The sequence below is a fragment of the Tachypleus tridentatus genome, chromosome 6, assembly GCF_004210375.1.
Source record: "Tachypleus tridentatus isolate NWPU-2018 chromosome 6, ASM421037v1, whole genome shotgun sequence".
NCBI lineage: Eukaryota > Metazoa > Arthropoda > Merostomata > Xiphosura > Limulidae > Tachypleus > Tachypleus tridentatus.
In genome coordinates this window covers 47026118-47032739 of record NC_134830.1, presented here as the reverse complement: position 1 = coordinate 47032739, position 6622 = coordinate 47026118, and the positions used below count along the sequence as shown (strand labels likewise).

General features: G+C 29.5%; 1 protein-coding gene across 11 annotated transcripts in view; it reads left to right on the top strand.

Moving 5' to 3' along the window:
* The first annotated feature begins 717 nt into the window (after positions 1–717).
* The window catches only part of LOC143252402 (serine/threonine-protein kinase VRK1-like), a 43590-nt gene continuing 37685 nt past the window's right edge, over positions 718–6622 (top strand). For 2 of the 11 annotated variants that reach the window (XM_076504463.1, XM_076504454.1), the window contains exon 1: positions 718–796. The gene's annotated coding sequence lies outside the window, so the exon portion shown is untranslated. Of the gene's footprint in view, positions 865–4314; positions 4379–6622 lie in introns of those variants that run through there. The other 9 variants (XM_076504465.1, XM_076504460.1, XM_076504464.1 and 6 more) reach the window with 8 other exon arrangements.

The window sequence follows — 6622 nt, the reverse complement described above, 5'->3', positions numbered from 1 at the left end:
TCCCTAATCTAAAAATCAGGTCCTTGAATATGAGTTCAGAGTTAATTTTTAATATTAATAACTTTTTTTACTTTTAACAAAACCGTATAAAAACTGAAAGCAAACCAGGGCCTCAACTGGTTTTCTAAATCTTAAAATTTCTTTCCAATGTTACCAAAGTTATGTTCGAAAATTCCTGTTTCTGCATAACTTAATTTTAATAAATAATAATAATAATATGCAACACTAAAAGTTTACGTTACTCCTCACCACGAGAAAATTAAAAGTCACAAACTTTTTTACACTGTAATTTACAGTCAGTATAGTTCTAACTTTTAGTGCTCGAAAGTTTTTCTGTAATAATACTGACGGTCTTCGTCCCAAAACAAAACACGCTATAATAGTAAATATAGTCATGATAACTTCGATTTTGTAAGTGTATCCTAACATTTACACTAAACATTAGTCCCATCGTATCAAGTACACCTTAGCATCTATTCATACCACAAAAAATTAAATATTTGGTAATCTTTAAAAAATAAATTGTCAGTAATAAACATAACGTATCAGCTGATTAGTTTGGTACTTTTTCGAAAACTATTTTGTATCTATTTATTTATGTTTAAATCAGTCGGTTTGATTTCACAGTTATTATGATTTGATTTAATTTTTTTTCGAAAATTTTAAAAATCCTACATATTATTGTTAAACTTTGAAAATAATTTATTATTCTAACGACAAACACCGACATAAAAAGGGGGTTCGAGAATATTTAGTACAAGGTTATTTGAATGAATGGCGGTAGAGAAGAAAGGAGGTACGATGAATTATATATTCAGAAATTATTTATTTCTCATGGAGATTGTTTAAAAGAAGATTTATCAGGTATATTTTATACACGCAGATATTAGTATCAAGCCCGAAAAGTAAAAAAGTACAAGTTCAGAAATAGTACTTTTCCATTTGTTCTGATCGTTATGGGAACAGACGAGATTACGCAACATCTACTGCTTCTAGTTCTAGCTCTTAGCAAATCTGGCTTTAGACTGTGTAGCAACTATTAATTATTGAAATAACATTGATATTAAGCTTGCAAAATTAACACAATAATCTACCCGTAAAATAAAGTATTGTCTTCACTTGGTTCTTTATTTTCACGTTAATGTTTTATTACTTACACGATACACTGTATTTTATAGTATTCTCTACAAATAAGTTAGTATTTCTCATATCTTAAGCCTAACATACTAACTAATTGTTATATTATTACTAAAAATGTTAGTTTTAGTAGCAGGAGTGCTACTACTACTAGTATCCTTACATTGTAGAAAGTCTGTTACTGGTGTTTTCAGTGTTACTATTGTCACTTTCAATAGTGTAAATTGGTAATAATCAAACTACAGTTTGTGAAGCATAATTGTAGAAGTAATTTGTAATCAATATTATCAATCACTAGTAATATTATAACATTATTAGTAAATTATGCTGCTGCTATTAAGATCTTGGATAGTAAAAGTTTTTTGTTGAGTTACTAATATTGAGACAGTGTCTAAACTTCAGTGTTTCACTTATTAAAAACATATGGACGAAGGGCGACTGTCTGGACTTTTGAATTTCCATACTAGCTAATCACACTCCATTTAACTAAAAAAAAAAAAGAAGTAAAATTAAACTTACCCTTTATTTTTTAAAGACAACATTAACTGCCCTCTTAAGTCTTGCAAAGTACCATTCTTTACTTCTACCACTGGCAGTGGGTTTAATTAGAACTTGGGTATTCCATATTTCACACTTATGTCTTCTGTACTTAAAAATATAAATTACAAAAGATTGGAGGACTTTTAATTATCAAATAGTAAAAATTATAACTATCTAAACATATAACATTGGTAGGAATATGTTAAAAAATAGAAAAATATTTAAATGACAGTAACCCCCAAAAAAAAGAATTCAACTTAACATATAACAAATGGACACCAAGGAACCATTTTAAATCTCTAAAGCTTATCTTATACATTGGTTCTTTTAAACCTATTTATTTTACAGGAAATTCATACTCTTCGTGATGACAAGAAACCCACGTGAAATAAAAATGTATTATTAACACCAATAAAGCAGAGAATGTTTTGTCCTTCTTACATCAAAACAATGTTCTTTGCTTTATTAGTAAAAGTGTTAATACCCATACCAACTGTCCTGATATGCAAATTCATTCTCTTATTAAATGCTTGTAAGGTGCTGGATTCCATAAATGCCAAATTTATTCCACAAGCAAGAAATAAAACTGTTTTAACTGGACCCTAGTCTATCTTTTCCAAATTTTAGATTTGGTTTCCCTTACCTTGTGGTCTTTAGAATAAAGCATAAAGTCATTGGAGGTCTTTATCTGATTGATATTTTGTATATTCAGTAAGATAACCTATTTCCCATTTTTGTATATAAAAAAAAAAAAGATAGGTTTGTAACTTGTTTCTGTAACTTACATGATAGCCCTCCCATCCCTCTATTTTACTATTCCTCCTATAAAATCTTTCAGGTTAGTTGGTATTTTGTAGATAATGAAACCCAAACTATACACGTCATTTCAAGGGCTACTTAATCAGGGATCTATGTGCTGATAACTTTTTTTTTTCACTGGAATTGTAAGGGATTACACCCTAAAATCCTATTGACAGCAACAAAACACTGCCTTGATGGCTTGAGTTGAGTTACACTACTATTGCTAGTATGCAATGCTAAATCATTTATTCTTAGTGATGCTATTGAGCCTATTTTCCTATCTGTATTAAATGTACAACTAAGTTATTATAACCCAAATGCTTCACTTTTAATTTATTTGTTTAAACAGTTGTTTAACTTATCAATTTACCCAGGTCTTTCCTTGTAATTGTGGTATCTCAATATGGTGTAAAAAGAAAAAAAAAGTATTCCATTTCAGCAGGGAAAGGAATTTGTGTGTAGATATTAAAGCATGAGGTCTATACAGGGTCTTGAAAGAGGTGAAAGATTAGATGTATGAACCTTTGAATATATAGTAGGTCAGTGACCAGTGGGGAGGTGCTTCAGCATTGGTGGGTTGTAATTTTTACTCATATTCTTAAAGTGAATGATAATTTAATAAGAGTTACTCTCACAATTATGGGTCAGTTTTATTTCTTTAGTAGAAAACATCTGTCTAACAAAAGAAACATTACAAGACCATTTGTATCATGAAAAGAAATCAACATGGATTCACCAGATAGAAATCTGTAACATTTTTAAGGTTGTTACTTGTGACCTGATGAGAGGAAAGGTGAAAACTTGATGTGTGTGTATTTTCAAAAGCTTTCTAATAAGGAGTTACCATAGGTTAAGCTCACTTCAGTAGGAGGGGTTGTGGAAAACAAGTTAACAGAATGGTTGAATGAGAGAAAGGAAAAAGTTATGGAGTTTAGTCAAACTGGACCCATGTGATTAGTGGAGTTCCTCAAAGGCTAGTGATTATAACATTGGTTTTTTGTTATTTAGATTAGCAATATTGGTAGAGGTGTAATTAGTGAAGATGCTAATGACATTAAACTGTTGGATATTTCAGACTGTGTGTACTGAGGATACTGTAGTACAATAGAATGAAATTAGGTCAGTTCTCAGTTGACTTGTAATTGTAGTACAGTGATGCTAGTACTTGACCTAATACAATTTTAAAATGTATTAATAGATTTACTGATAAGAAACTTAAATAGGTAATTACCTCTACAGAACTCACTACTTAGGCCTAACTTGGAAAAATGTGTGTAGTTTTGGTCTCCTTGTGTTTGAAAGCTTTATCTATTTGAAAGGGTTCAGGGGATAAATACCAAGTGCAATGATGATTCAGGTGAAAGGTAATGTTGTAGGGTTATATTGAGAACTTTTTATTGATAAAAGAAGGGAAAGAACTTGTTTTTTACTTACAATCTCATCTTAGGAATTGATAGAATAAAAGCTACTGATTTGTTTATGCTATATTTTGAAGAAAGTAGGATGAGGAAACAAATATTTGGAAGAGAAACACTAGGTTTTAGATGTAGACTAAAAATAAACTTGATAATGAATGTAACTACAGTATTTTTCAGTGTATAAGATGCACCTTTGTATGAGATGCTCCCCTGGTTTCAAGGTTATCTTTAAGGAAATAATTATTTTTCACAGTTATCATTTATCTGTATCTTCAACAACAGCATAATCTTTTATTATTCTTTAGAATACTTCAAAGGTAGTGTCCATAATAAAATAAAATATGGTTGTTTTGTACATTTATATCAAAACATTGTTCATTCATTTTGAAAACTTTCAAAATCTTCTTTTGGATCACAGAAAACAAGTTCTGGAAGTTCACTGTCACTTGTCCTCAAACAATATCATCTTTGGTGCTATTAAGGTAATTGCTCACATAAGCTGTTTGTATAGAGTTTTGTGCTCACAACTACTATCACTTTCAAAACTTGCATGTTTTTATTGTGTTCTTTGTGGATACAACTCTAGTATTGTTAGTAAGATATCTAATTTTAAATTAAAGAAAGGTTTCCCTAATAGAACACTATTCTACAGTTGTTTCCAATAATAACCCATTTTCTTTAGCCTATGAGAGAAAGAAAACAAACCCAGGGAAGTGTGAAGATTGAACACACTTGTACAGTATGTGTAGGGAGGCATACAATTTTTTACCTTTGGTGTATAGGATGCAGGGAGGGTTTGAGACTCCTTTTTTGGAAAAAAAATGTGCATCTTATACACAAAAAAATATGGTAAATTTTTACTTATGAAGATTAGAATGCATTGTTTCATAATTTGGATACTCTTGTAAGTGCTGCATTTGGCCATAGACCTAGTAATATATTGCAAGGTTTGGCTAGTATAAAAAAATTATATTTGTCTGAATCTATATAAGGTAGAAGTGCAGCAAAATATTTATAATACAAAACAATTTCCAATGGCTACATACCTGGTAGCTGGGAATAATGTTTCAAGTACTGGATACCCAGCAGTCGAAACATTGGGATGTTGTTGAACTCGCTTGACTTAAAATATTAATAATAGTAAGTTATGAGCTGTCTTTAAGCTTGATAAAATGATATGAATAAAACATTTGCACTGGAAAAGATATTAACCATCACTCTTTTGTTAGCAATTATTGATGTGTGTGTTTGCTATAAACATGATCCTTACAATAATAGGTACCTAACACTATGTAATTTCATTATCATAAATATTGATAAGCTTGGAATATGATAATTAATATATCACTAACTATAAAAGGCTTATTCCCTTTGCCACTCTGTAGAGAATACTTTCACACTCCTTTTTTAGTAATGCTTAACAATATACATCATCACATAGCAACAAACTATTACCTTATTGATGTTAGGCCAACAGTGGTGTTTATTGTGCATGCTAAATATTCATGTTGATTTGTTAGAAAGGTTTGTTTTTATTCTGCAATTTTTATAACTTTGTGATATAACAGTAAAATTGCTTATTTTATAAGTTTTAGGACATTGATTTGTAGCCAAAATGAAGTAGTGTTTCAACTAAGTTTTATGTTATATTTATTTCTTAAATTAGACAAAAAATAGGCCTACTATTACTAACATTATAGCCAGTGTTTAAAAAACTTTAAGTTGTGAATAAATGTTAATTGATTTGTTGGTATTGTCACACACATATATTACCTACTTGGTCTTTAAAAACATGAAAAATAAAAGTTTATTACTATTATAAATTATTTATTTATTAAAATGTCTTTTATGCTTTGTAAAGTTGAAGGAGTTGAAAATTTGTGTTGGAACATTGGTGATACGTTTTCTGCCACCTGATCTAGAATACAGTGAAAAGCTCCAAAAGTAGTATTTAAGTCTCTTTCAGAGAGCACATGTACTTTTATACATTAGAACATTTCATTTTTCTGTGTAGTTTTTAATAAAAATGTGGTGAATTATATAGTTACTTTGAGACTCATGAAATAAGCAAAGAATAGGTGCATTTTGGAGATACAAAGTTTAATTAGATTCTCTAATTTTTGTTATTTATTCAACAATAGTTTCCTTTCATTTTTGACAGTTTTGTTTTTTTAATAGTGTGTGTGTGTATATATATATATATATATATATAATGTGTGATAATTATTTTGAATTACTATTAGTATTATCATCGTTATTCTTGTTGTTTTCGTTTGTCAGTATTCAAATATTTGGACTACTGGGTATGTTATATAAAGATCATTTCTGGCTGCCAGGTATATAGCCACTCCAAAAAATATTATTAATAAAAGTAAACATTCCATCCATTAATGTAGTAAAAGTAGCATGAATAATGAATAAAGTACATCTTGCATATGGAGCTCATAAATACTGGTGGTTTGCTTCATGTTATATCGTTATCAAATGTTCATTGAAGAACTTAAACAAAAGTACAAGTAAAACTTTACACAGTCTTCTCTGACAGTGTTTTTGACCACTGAAAGCCTATTAAGTGACTTTTGTGTAACTGTAGCCTTTCATATGAGACAAAATACATTTTAGTGTATAAGTAGAATAGCAGAACGGTACAGATCATACGGCAAAAACTAACATTTGTGAATATACAAAATGAATATATAACTTAATTGTATAATAGATAACAACAA